The following is a 15,135-nucleotide window of genomic DNA, read 5'->3' as shown; positions in this document are numbered from 1 at the left end:
GTAATTCACTGAAAGGATGTTAAGAAATAACAGATATCATATAACAATGTTGCTAAAATGTCTTTCAATGAAAATGAATGGCAGTAAAAAAACAGTGTTGCAGTGTTGTCCTCTAATAGGGAAGATGTAGCAGAGTTGCGGTATCCTCTGGATAAATAATATTAGTCCTAGCAGAGTATATGAAAAATGAATGACAGTCTATGGGCTTTGTGCGCTGGTAGTTGTCTGCGCTGACTATAGAGGAATATTGCCGGTGGTGATGGCAGCTGGTCCGGATGGCACCGGACCTGTTGGAAAAGCCGCCAACTTTGCCAGCTATATGTGCGGTTTTTATACCATTACCTCTGCAGTTGGTTATATTGCACTATACCTACCAGACGATCTATATGCGGCTGATAACATCCATGGCTCCTGTTCTATCGCTATTCCAGTGAGGCCTTTGCTCCAGCAGAGTACCCTGTGACGTCACACGCTGAATCCACGAGGCTGAGGCACTGCAGCGTGTCGTGGACCGGCTCACAGTCTCCCATCCGACCCGGCACCAACGTGGACTGATCTCCATCAAATTACCGGTGAGCGCATAATCATTATATCGTGAGCGCTGTTTATTCCTGTGCATACAGACGGGCGGCTTTTCCAACAGGTCCGGTGCCATCCGGACCAGCTGCCATCACCACCGGCAATATTCCTCTATAGCCAGCGCAGACAACTACCAGCGCACAAAGCCCATAGACTGTCATTCATTTTTCATATACTCTGCTAGGACTAATATTATTATTTATCCAGAGGATACCGCAACTCTGCTACATCTTCCTTATTAGAGGACAACACTGCAACACTGTTTTTTTACTGCCATTCATTTTCATTGAAAGACATTGTAGCAACATTGTTATATGATATCTGTTATTTCTTAACATCCTTTCAGTGAACTACTTATTGTTAGCTATAGCTATATGATATATATTTTTCACAAGGTGAACGCACAAATTAATTTTTAGTGGCATCGAAAATATGTTAGTTAATTCTTAGCTATTGTTAGATCCCCCCATAGGGCCCTGTGAGGGGATCTGGTGTTTATTATTACTATTTTATTTATTGTGATATTTTAATAAATACAATTGTTAATTGAAGCACAGTCTGTTTCATTAATCCCCAAAGAATTATATACACTGTCCTTGAGGTTTTGGGTCAATTTTTCTGCTACAAAGTACTTTTTTTCTTGGCACCTAGGGTAAAGGTGCTCACCCAAGTTAACCTCGGACTAGTGTATTAATTGTGAGCTGCACTTATCCCCTTTTTTCTCTAAGATTTCTAAATGACTTCTATTAAAAAATCTTAATCCTTCCAATACATTTTTTGGGCTGTATACTACAGAGGAAATGCTTTTCTTTTTGGATTTCACTGATGTCATGACCACAGTGCTCTCTGCTGACCTCTGCTGTGCATTTTAGGAACTGTCCAGAGCAGCATATGTTTGCTATGGGAATTTTTCTCCTGCTCTGTACAGTTCCAAAAATGGACAGCAGAGGTCAGCAGAGAGCACTGTGGTCGTGACATCAGAGAAATCCAAAAAGAAAAGCATTTCTTCTGTAGTATATAGCCCCTAAAAAGTACTGGAAGGATAAAGATTTTTTTTTTTTATAGATTTAATTTACAAATCTGTTTTAACTTTCTGGCACCAGTTGATTTAAAAAAAAATTAAAGGCTATGTTCACATATAGTATTTTGATCAGTATTTTGCTCAGTAACCAAAACCAGTAGTGGAGCCGACTCAGAAAAAAATATTATGGAAAGATTTGCACTTTTTTCTGTGTCAGTTCCATTCCTGATTTTGGGTAAAAATACTGACCAAAATACTATGTGTGACCATAGCCTAAAGTCCTTGGGTGCAGTTTAGAATCACAAGCAATAGCTGCTGCGCATAGAGCTGTGTGTAAGAGCGCCCTCTGATAATCCATCTGTTACCTTGTAGATGTCAGATTAGCAGATGTTCCTGGTTACAAGAATAGTTGATTAAAAGCAGGAACAGATTAGACAGCGTAATGAATCTGGCAGAAATGTGAACAGAGACCTAGGTAAAAATAAAGTAAGTAGTGTAACATGGAAATCCTTCTAATTGAGTTTTTTCGTAGATCGGTTAACCCTTTTATTCCTTGTCTGTATTATGTATAGGACCACTTTCCATCTCAGTGCCTGTCTTCTTGAGTTAGATATTTGTCGTCATGACAACCCACAGAAACTTCCATTGTAATTTACATCCCAAGCTTATTAAATTCAGAATCAATTTATACATCTCTGAGCTGCGAGTACAGCGAGAGAGTGCACTATGATCTGGGGAATGGAGCTGGCTGGGTATTAGCATTAAGAGGGTCAGGTGACCATGCGCCATTCATATTCTCTCCCCATATAATGGGAGCTGCGGTGACTACTGTGTGTGATCTGTTAAGGACTGCCATTATGCAGAGAAGCAAGATAAAGGACCTTTAGGAGCCAGACGCTGCTGTATCCTATTCAATAAGGAAACAAGTCATGAATAATCTTTAAATCCAAGAAAGGGCTTGTTTATTGATAAAATAAGACAATTTCACGTTTTGAGAGTAGACTCCTCCTTCATCAGATTGAAGTGAGCACTACAAGTCACAACAGGCTTTATATGTGGCTTGTAGTACGTAAATCTGATAAAGAGGAAGGCTACTCCCAAAATGTGTAACTGCTTTTATTTTAATTTTATTTTTATTAATAAACAAGTCCTTTCCTGGATTTAAAGATTATCCATGACTTGCTACCTGATTGAATAGGATACAGCAGCGCCTGGCTACTAAGGGTCCTTCTTCCTACCACTATGTATCCTCCTACTTTGATAACCCTATGCTTTTGGGGTGATAGGCGAATATACCATCTATATCAGGTGAGAGGCCATCTTGAAGGTGTTTACTTTAGTTGTAGACCCTGATAGAAGGTCTCAATACTCCTGGGTAATACACTAGGCACCGGTTTCTGGTCTTTAATTTTTCTTTCTTCTAATATTGCAGAGAAAACCTGAAGGCAGCATCTTTAATACAGGCACAACTGTTGGTTAGTCATTGTCGGTTTTCCACTGGATTTGTAGTGTCAGGTCTATTCTCTCATATAAGATTATAGTCTGGTGATTCATCCCTAATGTCTGGAACTGATATGCTCAACCTGTCAACTCATGTGAAATGTAGAGCTCAGTCCTTGGTGTCTGGTGGGTTCTAGAAAGCCCAATTACCAGTAACCATAATGGAGATGTTTTAGGTTTATTATTCCTGGTGGGCGAATGTACAATATATTGTTTATCTGAAAACGATCATCCTGATAACTATCATCCTGTTCACCCACACTAAACCCAATACACTGGGTTATAGTGTGGGTGAAAAGGAGGCCGCTGACTGACTCCTATACGTACCTGCACTCCGGAGATCTGTTCCTCCGTGGATCGTCTTCCATCTTCCATGAATTATGCACTGGAGGCGGGCCCGCCAACTTAATTTTAATATTCATTGTTGCTGGTCACTTGAGCGCTCAGTTGGCGCAGCGCCCACATGACCCATGACAATAAATATTCATATTGAGCCGGCAGACCCCCCTCCAGTGCATAATTCATTGAAGATGGAAGCCGATCTTCGGAGGGACAGATCTCCAGAGTGCAGGTACGTATAGGAGTCAGTCAACGGTCTCCTTTTCATCCACACTATAACCCAGTGTATTGGGTTTAGTGTGGGTGAACAGGATGACCGTTTTCCTTTAAGGGTAGAATTCAGGATGTATCATTTGGTGGTCAGTTTCTGGTGGTCACATAAGCCTGTACACCGTATGTTATACTGGCCCACCACATATCTGCATTTTTATTCTGGTGGTAAAAGTATAGTTCAGTAATATTTGTTGAGTCATGGCCCTTGTATATGTGGCCCTTTTACTATTGCAATGGGCAATGAAGAATTTACCATATTCCATGCTAGGTGCACAGTTCAGGATCCACTTCATGGTTAAAACCAATCTCCATCTGTTTGTTTCCTAGCTTTGCCCGCTGTGCTGATATCGGGCTCTTACATAGCTGTCAAATGAACATCAGCCAAATGAACAGCTAATTCAGGAGACTCCTAGGCTCGGCAGTGCAGGGATGTGTTTTCAGTAGGAAGAGAGGAATAAGCCGCTGCCAGACACTTCTCATGTCTGTCATCAGGGAAGAGTCAGGACATACCCATACACCTGAGTTGTTGAGTAGTTGTCTGGTCCAGACCCAGTGGACTTGAATCTCTCAGCACTTAAAATATATCTCCACCTCCATTTCCTAGATGAGTAAAGACAAGAGAAGGTGACATCCACCAGCCATAACTGTAATCACATCAGTCAAAATGGGGTCCACAGGTTGAAAATGCTTGCGCAGAAGATCCGCTGTATGACGCTGTTATCCACCCTTTGATTGCTGTTACTGTACCACTGCCACTGACCTCTGCTTACTCCCTTGCAATAGCCTGTAAATCATTTTGTGTCCACACATGATCAGTAGGTAGAAGATGGGTAGAGAGAATATGTATGAGTCTCCTGCAGAGAACAGGTCAGGTCAGCGATGGTGTCACAAAGCTGTCAGGAAAACACATTGCAGCACAGTTTGTTTTAGATTTGTGCAAATGCCATTCATCTTTCATCGCCTCAGGGAGCAAAAATTTGCACTATGTGGTCCTCCACTCCAGATAAAACTCATCTGCCTTTATCCTCCCCCACATTCCCATGGCTCCTGGTCCCTGCTGCTCCCCACTTCCCATAGGGTTTCATACCTGCAGGAAATGCCTGCTTATCCCATCAATGGTTGAGGCCTGTCACCACAGTGGCCAGTGGTAAGCTTTTTCCTAAAGGAACCAAATGTCATAGAAACCATCTGAATGGCAGCTGTGGGAGATTGGTGAGTATGGTTTGTTTTTGTTTTAAAAGTGCCCCCACTCCAGTGTAAAACCTTTTCTATGCCCATAAAACCTACTTAAATCAAGTTTATATCATTTTTACGAATTTTTAGCATTTATTTTTTTTAATTGTAGTTATCTATTTTAGAAATGGTTACCGTACAGTAACTTCTGCATAGACCCCACGGAGCATGCCCAGAAAACTCTTCAATAGGAAACCATAGACTGTTTACTTCTATGTCCATTGAGCTTGCTGTAAAGCATATGTCAAATGCTGTGCAGAAAGCTCAGACGACATGGCTACCCCCATAATGTACAGAAAATGAATAAAAAAATGATAATTAGAAAATAGAAACAGGTAAAAACAAAAGAACAGTATTTGCTTTAAACAGTAAAAATAAAATCTAGATGAAATTTTTACTTTAAGGCTTTTCCGTGGTCTGGTCCTCATCACTGCAGCAGTTTCCCCTGGGTCACTCGGAGCGTCATGTTTCCATTGACCTTTCTGAGATTTTGGCATTGAAGTTCCTTGGTCGTCTTCCTGGAACCGAATTCTCTTCATTTCTTAGGTACAGCTTGAGCCAAGGCTCCTTAACTGGCTCCCGGCTGCATTTTTCTTCACATCGCTCACATTTCTGGCTTACGGTGCTGGCGCGTTGCGTGCTGTAACTGTGGAAGGTGACAACAGCATGCCCTGTCTTATATGGCTACCAGCATCTGCCAATTATATCTGCACTCCAAAATTGTAGCACGGCGTCAGGTTAGACTGAAGGCACTGTATGGTCCAGAAATGGCCAGCGCACTTTAACAACACGCAGGGTCAGACATGTTCCAAAGTCCAACCAGTAATGAGTGGCCTTAAAGGGGAACTGTAGTAGAGGTGTTAGAAGTGGTACCTATGCCATGGCTACAAATCTTCAGTAAGACAGAGTTCTATTCAGTGCCTCTAGCTGTGCTGCATTGTCTGTAGAAGTATGAGATGGTCTAAGCCAGTGGTCTCCAAACTGCGGACCTCCAGATGTTGCAAAACTACAACTCCCAGCATGCCCGGACAGCCGTTGGCTGTCCGGGCATGCTGGGAATTGTAGTTTTGCAACATCTGGAGGTCCGCAGGTTGGAGACCACTGGTCTAAGCTCATCTCCTGAGTCATGAGAGATGCCAGCTTCTGTGCCCAAGGTTCGCCATGCATCTGATTCTCTGCATGATCTATTGGGCTTGTGCTTATACAGATCAGCCAATAAGAACAATCTTTATTGCAACAGCAGAAGACTAAACTAAAAGCGCCCGAGACGCAGATACATTTATACCATAACATCTGCGCTTAGACTGAGGGGAGGAGCCTCAAACCTGCTCTAAATCTGATCCTACCAACATGTGGCAGAGTGCTATTTGGGGCCCCTCAGTGTAACATATTGGAAAATGTTCGATAGTCAAAGGAGAAGCACAGAGTGTTTAAGTGGAGGAGTATGCAGATCTTGTGGAAGGTAGTGATTAGAGATGAGCGAACTTAGAGTAAATTCGATTCGTCACGAACTTCTCGGCTCGGCAGTTGATGACTTATCCTGCATAAATTAGTTCAGCTTTTAGGAGTTCCAGTGGGCTGGAAAAGGTGGATACATGCTTAGGAAAGAGTCTCCTAGGACTGTATCCACCTTTTCCAGCCCATCGGAGCACCTGAAAGCTGAACTAATTTATGCAGGAAAAGTCATCAACTGCCGAGCCGAGAAGTTCGTGACGAATCGAATTTACTGTAAGTTCGCTCATCTCTAGTAGTGATCTGTCTTCTCATGATATTATTAGTAAGGACAGGACTGGGCAGTGTCATGATATGAAAAAATCAATGGCGACAAGTACAAAGTGGAAAAAGTTGCATCACTAGCAGCACAGAGTATTTCAGTAAATAGATGTTTACACCATGATACACCTGCAGATTTTATCTTGGGTTTTAGTGCAACTAATTGATCTTATTGCAAACATTGAATTGGAGACATTTGCTGGCAGTATCCACATGTATAGCCCTCCGACAGGGACAATGGGGGAGATTTATCAAAACCAGTGCAAAGGAAAAGTTGCCCAGTTGCCCATAGCAACCAATCAGATCACTTCTTTCATTTTGCAGAGGTCTTGTTAAAAGGGAAAGAAGCGATCTGATTGGTTGCTATGGGTAACTGGGCAACTTTTCCTCTGGACAGGGTTTGCTAAATCTCCCCCAATTTCTGTCAGTTAACAAGAGGGTGATGGTCTCTTGGAGCACAGCTGACCCTGCCAGGGGCCGTCTTGTTGTATTTTCAGTTATCGTTACATAATCCGTGTTTCCCCATCGGACATGGAGAGTGTAAGGCAATGCCTTAGAATGTCCACAGCAGAGATAAGACTGATGACTGGGCAATCAAATATTATCATCATGGCGGCCAACACAGGGTGTGGGACAGCTGGAATTGTCCGAAGACATCTCCCTCTCACTGCCCGTCCTCATTAAGTTCAATTAGAACTGTATTAAAGGGGTACTCCGATGAAAACCTTTTTTCTTTTAAATCAACTGGTGGCAGAAAGTTAAACATATTTGTAAATTACTTCTATTAAAAAATCTTAATCCTTCCAGTACTTATTAGCTTCTGAATGCTACAGAGGAAATTCCTTTCTTTTTGGAACACTGATGACATCACGAGCACAGTGCTCTCTGCTGACATCTCTGTCCATTTTAGCAACCATGCATAGCAGATGTATGCTAAGGGCAGCATGGTGGCTCAGTGGTTAGCACTTCTGCCTTGCAGTGCTGGGGACTTGGGTTCAAATCCCACTAAGGACAACAATAAATGAAGCGTTATTATTAATTCCAAAAAGAAAAGAATTTCCTCTGTAGTATTCAGCAGCTAATAAGTACAGGAAGGATTAAGATTTTTTAATAGAAGTAATTTACAAATATGTTTAACTTTCTGCCACCAGTTGATTTTAAAGAAAAAAGGTTTTCACAGGAGTACCCCTTTAACTCCTTGAGGGCACAGCCAATTTTCGTGTTTGTTTTTTTTCCTACTCAATACTAGGCCCTATTACATTCAAAGAGCCATAACTCGTAATTTTTCCATCAAGAGATATGAGAGATTTCTTTTTTAGTCTTTGTAGGGCCTAGTATAGTTTTTAATGATTCCGCTTATTTTACAATTAAATGTAATGCAAAGCCCCCCAAATTTTTTTATTAATATTTTTTTAACATTCACCCTGCTTGTAAAGCTGTAATGTTAAAGGGGTACTCCGGTGGAAACCTCTTCTTTTTTTTTTTTTTTTTTTTTTGTTTATCAACTGGTGCCAGAAAGTTACAGATTTGTAAATTACTTCTATTAAAAAATCTTAATCCTTCCAGTACTTATTAGCTGCTGAATCCTACAGAGGAAATGTATTTTCTTTTTGGATTTCTTTTGTCACGACCACAGTGCTCTCTGCTGACATCTCTGTCCATGTCAGGATCTGTCCTGAGAAGGAGAAAATCCCCATAGCAAACATATGCTGCCCTGGACAGTTCCTAAAATGGACATGGGTGTCAGTAGAGAGCACTGTGGTTGTGACAGAAAAGAAATCCCAAAAGAAAAGAGTTTCCTCTGTAGTATACAGCAGCTAATAAGTACTGGAAGGATTAAGAATTTTTAATAGAAGTAATTTACAAATATGTTTTAACTTTCTCACACCAGTTGATTTAAAAAAAAAAAATTCCACCGGAGTACCCCTTTAAGTTCCTCTAGGGCACTTACTTCACTGTGTGATTGTTTGTACAGTATACTGAAGCTCATTGGTCGCAATAGAGCTAGCTCAAATGCTGGTCACTGACCCCGGCCTCAGTTGTTTAACACTCCATGAATGATGTATTCATCATGGGAGCGTTAAAGATTTAAATTGGTACCGTCATTTTAGAAAACATTTGACCTGTTATAGAAATATGACAAAAGTTCCATCTGCCAGGGTCTGGGTGCAAAGAGCCTCACAATCATTAGAACCAGCGGGGAGATGCACGGAGCTGAGCGCTGCTTTTTCTCACTGTCTTGTGCTCATTATGAGTAAGCATGTGACAGAAGGAGCACTCTGCCCTATAAAAACTTTTGAGATGCATCTATGATGTGTGAAATGTTTTCCGAAATTACAGTTACACTTTAAAGGGGTACTCCGGTGAAAACCTTTTTTTCTTTTAAATCAACTGGCTCCGGAAAGTTAAACAGATTTGTAAATTACTTCTATTGAAAAATCTTAATCCTTCCTGTACTTATTAGCTGCTGAATGCTACAGAGGAAATTCTTTTCTTTTTGGAATGCTCTCTGATGACATCACGAGCACAGTGCTCTTTCTGACGTTATTATAATAATAATAATAATAATAAGTCTTTATTGTTGTCCTTAGTGGGATTTGAACCCAAGGCCTCAAGGAGTGATCCCTCAACTTACAATGGCCTCAACATACAATAGTTTCAACATACAATGTTTTTTTCTGGACCATTGCACCTTGAAACCAGACTCAACATACAATCTATAGACAGTCCAGATCTGCGAAACATTTCACAACTGGAGAAACTGACCAATCAGAATGGGCATTTTACTGGTAAAACCCCTGTATTACTGAAGTGTATGCACTGACTGGCTGTCTGGTAGCGCCCCCTACAGTACAGGGAGGAACTACAAGTTCTGTACTACTCATTACCGGTGATGGGGTTAGCTGCTCCTTTTGGACACCAAGTAAGGGCGGCTCCATTTGGGACACTCTGTGTACTGTATACCCTGAAGAAGCTCCTGTCTTCTACATAAACCTTGTTTACCAATCAGTGTGCCTCCAGCTGTTGCAAATCTACAACTCCCAGCATGCCCGGACAGCCAACGGCTGTCCGGGGATGCTGGGAGTTGTAGTTTTGCAACAGCTGGAGGCACACTGGTTGGGAAACACTGACATAGACAGTGATTTACAGCTCCCAGCAGATCTTTCATACTTTTATATCTAAGGACTTGTTTTATCTATAGTAGTTTTCTACTTCTTTTTCTTTAATCTTCACTTTTTCCTATTTTTGGATGACATTTTTGTGCCTTTAGAACCAATTCCCAGGTTTCCATAGAAAGAGATATGTGAACAAGTTCCTAGAAAGAAGGCGTTGGTACCCGGAGATGAAAGTAAACTTCTTTATTGGCAACGCGTTTCGATCCCAAACTGAGATTTTCGTCAGGCCTGGCGAAGATCCCGGTTCGGGATCGAAACGCGTTGCCAATAAAGAAGTTTACTTTAATCTCCAGGTACCAACGCCTTCTTTAGAGGAACTTGTTCACATATCTCTTTCCATTGTTATCCACCGGACTGACGTCACTCCGGGAAGTTCCTCGTGGCAGCGGTTCCATTCGATTTCCTGCATATAGACGCTACTGTAGGTGTTGTGCTCTGAGCGCACCACCTAGGGGTAAGAACCCATCTTTGCGTTATCTCCTTCATTTTATATAAACGGTCCTCACTAGGGGCACACCTCTTGTTGTTTTTTCTCGTTGATATATCAGGTTTCCATAGAGTTACGGTCTCAACGTACAATGGTTTCGACATACAATGGTCGTCCTGGAACCAATTAATATTGTAACTTGAGGGATAACTGTATTTCCATTTAGTGTGTGGTACTGCCATACCTTCTAGGCAGCAAACCTACTGCAGTTATGTTCAACTATTCCAGTCACTTGGGATTTGACACTTTTGTCCTCTACACTGAGGCCTTCACCCTGTACCTGTGACTATACTGGTTGCCCATCCGCTATAGAATACAATTTCATCTCCTCACTCTCGCCCACAAATCTTTCCACAGCACTGAACCTGGAATCCTATGTCCCAGGCTTCCGCTTGTCCAGGGCCACTGCCACTCTTCATTGGGTCACTGGCTTCAGTGCTTACATGTAAGAACCAAGGGCATGGGACTGCAATTGGCTGCAGCTTATCATACAAAGTCATTGATATCATAAGATGTCATTGTGGCACTTCAGGGTTGTGGTGGTGGCACTGAACCGGAGACTTGCCCTACAGCCTTGATGTTATAGAGATCAGAGGCATTGTCTATCTTTTTGGAGTGTATATGAAGTTATATTATTCAATATTTATTTAATTCTATATAACTTTTAACTGGGGGGGGGGGGGGGGGAGGTAAAAGGCGGGCAGTGAGGTATTAGAAAGCTGGGTGACCAAATACCTCTAAAGATTGTTTAACAACTACTGTCTACTTTAAAGGGGTATCAACTGAAAAAAAATTTATTTTTATTTTTTTTGCAAGAAAGTTAAACAGATTTGTAAATGACTTCTATTAAAAAAATCTTAATCTGTCAGCTGCTGTATGATCCACAGGAAGTTCTTTTTTTTTATTTCCTTTCTGTCTGACCACCGTGCTCTCTACTGACACCTCTGTCCATGTCATGAACTGTCCAGAGCAGGACAGTTCATGACATGGACAGAGGTGTCAGCAGAGAGCACTGTGGTCAGACAGAGGAAATTCAAAAAGAAAAGAACTTCCTGTGGATAATACAGCAGCTGATAAGTACTGGAAGGATTAAGATTTTATAATAGAAGTAATTTACTAATCTGTTTACCTTTCTGGCACCAATTGATAAAAAAAAAAAAAAAAAAAGTTTTCCAGTGGAGTACCCCTTTTAAAGCCCATGCTGAGTGAAAAATCTGCCTAAGCCTATGGATCCCACAAAATCTGTCACCCAGATAGGAATTTTATCACTCACATGTGGTGTTATCCAGATTTCTAGGGATACTGAATGACAAATATGTCAAGGTCTGTCGCGATCCCTACTACATACTACAGTTCTATTTCCAGCTTTGTGTATGTTTTTGTTGCTCGGTCACAAATGGGGCAGTGTGTGTGTCTTTTTTTTTTTTTTTTTATAGTTCTGGATAATCATGGAGGCAGCTGCAGTTCTGGGTGGAGCGCCTAACATCAGTTTCTACATGTGTAAACTCTGGATACACCCTCCATTTACTACCGACCATGTCATGGAGTCCTCGTCTGGCAGCATCAGACTTGACTCACTCTAATCACTGCTTTTACACTTTATTTACATTAAATAGGCACTAAAAATAGGACGTCTGGAGTTCTGCATTTAAATGGGCACTGTCAGATACAAAAGCTTTTGATATGTTGTAAAGCATGCAAAACCAATAGGTTTTGCAATTGCTTCCATTAGAAAATGTTCAGTATTTCATACTGAAAAATCCAGTCAAACTGCCCCCCTCCCCTGCCTGCCTGGACACATACTAGTCCTGCTGTGGCCATGCGTCATGGACACACTTCCTTGATTGACAGCTGTGAGTGCAGAGCTCACAGCTGGAGGAAAAATCCTCCCACTGTCAGCTTGGGAGTTGTAGCTGGGAGTTGTAGCTTTTCTAATGCTAGGGTAGATGTGAGCTGACAGCATACTGAGGGAGGGGGCGGAGACCTGCACAGTGAGGCCACGCCCCCTCCCTTTGAGAGGAATTCAGACTAGTGAGCTAAATTAAAAGTGTAATAAAAAAATAAAGGTGCTAGACACATAAAAATTAGATGTACATGGTCAGGATTAGGTACTGAGTGATATATTAAAAAAAGTTTTTTTGTTGGATACCCGTACCGGGTACGCTTTAAGTTTATTCAGAGAAAGCAGGGAGGAGCACAAGCACCTAGAAATTATACTGGGAAAGCTGAGTGACAACTGATTTAAGTGCTGTAGGACATCCAGCTGTATAGAGAGATTCCCCCCAACATGGTCTGGATAATCTAGGTAACAAACATTATGATCATTTTTCAGCTCGCCAGCTTTCTCATAAGCCAGTGTTTCCCAACCAGGGGGCCTCCAGCTGTTGCAAAACTACAACTCCCATCATGCCCGGACAGCCTCCGGCTGTCCGGGCATGCTGGGAGTTGTAGTTTTGCAACAGCTGGAGGCCCCCTGGTTGGGAAACACTGTGATAAGCTATGGTAGCTAGTTGGGTTTTTAGCCTCTAGCTGTAAAGAATGTGTACAGTCGTAGACAATAGGGTGATCCAGACATTATTAGCAGCAGATGGTATTTGGTGTTTTTGGGAGGGTTCTTTTCTTCATCATTTACTATGACTCTGATATTCCAGCCTCTTTGACACTCCCAGACCAGTCCGGTTCCTTTGATGCCAGGTGACATTGGGGTGGAGCATTGGTACATTTGCACAGTGACTGTCGCTCATCGGTGTACGGTGACATTGTAGTGAACAGTCAGGGTGACACAACTGTTTATTCATAGGAGGATTTTACCAGTTGTTATCTTGTGTTATTCCAGCAGTAATGGTGGCATCTGCCGCTATCCCTGGTGATCTAGAGGTAACAGCAACTGGGTCACTGAGATGAGATACTAAACACATTATAGCCACTAGCAGAAGACTTAAAAATGGAATCTATAACACAAGGACAGATCCTAGAAATTATAACACAACCTTCTGATAAATGTTGGCTTCTGTCTGTCATTGTCCGGTGCCCTTAAAGGGGTACTCCGGTGGAAAACTTTTTGTTTTTTTTATTATTTAAATGAACTGGTGCCAGAAAGTTAAACAGATTTGTAAATTACTTCTATTAAAAAAATCTTTACCCTTCCAGTACTTATTAGCAGCTGTATGCTACAGAGAAAATTCTATTCTTTTTGAATGTCTTTTTTTGCCTTGTCCACAGTGCTCTCTGCTGACACCTCTGTCCGTGTCAGGAACTGTTCAGAGCAGCATAGGTTTGCTATGGGGATTTTCTCCTTCTCTGGACAGTTCCTGATACGGGCATCAGGTGTCAGCAGAGAGCACTGTGGACAAGACAAAAAAGAAATTCAAAAAGAAAAGAATTTCCTCTGTAGCCTACAGCTGCTAATAAGTACTGGAAGGGTAAAGATTTTTTTTTTAATAGAAGTAATTTACAAATATGTTGTGTCTGTGTCCTGTATCCCAGTGCCCAGGGGTTCATTTGTCCTGGACAGCAGAATAGTAAGTGCTGCTCTGCAATATAATAAGACAGACAGACAAGTATAACACTGTTTTAGTAAATAATAGCCATGTTTTTCTTTAAAGGGGTACTCTGGTGGAAAAAAAAATTCAGATCACCTGGTGCCAGAAAGTTATGCAGATCTGTGAGTTACTTCTATTTAAAAATCCTTCCAGTACTTATCAGCTGCTGTATGCTCCAGAGGAAGTTGTGTAGTTATTTCCAGTCTGACCATAGCCAGAGTTGTAAGCAGAGAGCACTGTGTTCCGGCTGGAAAGAACTAAACAACTTCCTCTGGATCATACAGCAGCTGATAAGTACTGGAAGGAATAATATTTTTAAATAGAAGAAGAATAGATAGAATCATTTACAAATCTGTTTAACTTTCTGGCACCGTTTGATTTGAAAACATTTGTTTTCCATCGGAGTACCCCTTTAACTATGTACTTTTTATTACTGCTCAGTTTATTGGTCCCTAACTTGTGGCTCTACAGTTGCTGTGATACCAAAACTCCCAGCATGCCCTGTAGCCACAGGTTTAGGCCCCCTGGCTCCTCCTTACAATTTAATGGAATTCTAGGTTATTATGCTGTTTTCTGACCTCTCCTGCTGATACTTTTGGATCCTGTACTTCCTATTGATTTTGGTTTTACTTGTTTCTACCTCTTTTTCTACTCTCCCGTGTGTAGTCATCAGACCGGGACAAATGGCTTCTGAATGGGGTGGGGGATGTTGCAAAATGCCATTTGCCAGTAAAGCAAACCTCACCCTTGGTTTTTACAAGCCACTTGTAAGACAAATGTGCTGACAGGTTACATAGGTCCGTAGGTCATAAGGTTAAAAAAGAACAGAGTCCATCAAGTTCAACCTATAAACCTATTGTGCCCCTACTGTGCTGGTTTAGAGAAAGGCAAAAAAAAATCCTTATGAGGCTAATTGGGGAAGTTGGGCTGCAACGGAACGTGTGGGGTTTCTTATGGTCCCAGTACCTCTTAAATTACTATTTGTTTTCCCTCTAATCTCCGATTGGTATCTATTAAGATGCTGACATTGTTCTTTTACATTGGAATTTCAGGTCTATTGCTTAATACTGTGTCTGCATATTTTTATTCATTTATTTTTTGCACTTTATTCATTATTGGTGATTATATTGTATATCATGGTACTAGATTTGTATCACAGGGTTTATAGGGGGTATAACTGATTGCATACATCATTACTGTTAGGGGTTTCCA

General features: G+C 41.4%; 1 protein-coding gene across 1 annotated transcript in view; it reads left to right on the top strand.

Moving 5' to 3' along the window:
• Positions 1 to 15,135, top strand: part of LONP2 (lon peptidase 2, peroxisomal) — a 72,112-nt gene that overhangs the window by 45,821 nt on the left and 11,156 nt on the right. The window lies entirely within an intron of this gene.

The sequence above is a fragment of the Hyla sarda genome, chromosome 6, assembly GCF_029499605.1.
Source record: "Hyla sarda isolate aHylSar1 chromosome 6, aHylSar1.hap1, whole genome shotgun sequence".
In the NCBI taxonomy this organism is placed as follows: domain Eukaryota; kingdom Metazoa; phylum Chordata; class Amphibia; order Anura; family Hylidae; genus Hyla; species Hyla sarda.
The sequence above is the reverse complement of the archived record's forward strand: the minus strand, read 5'-3'. Positions and strand labels throughout refer to the sequence as shown.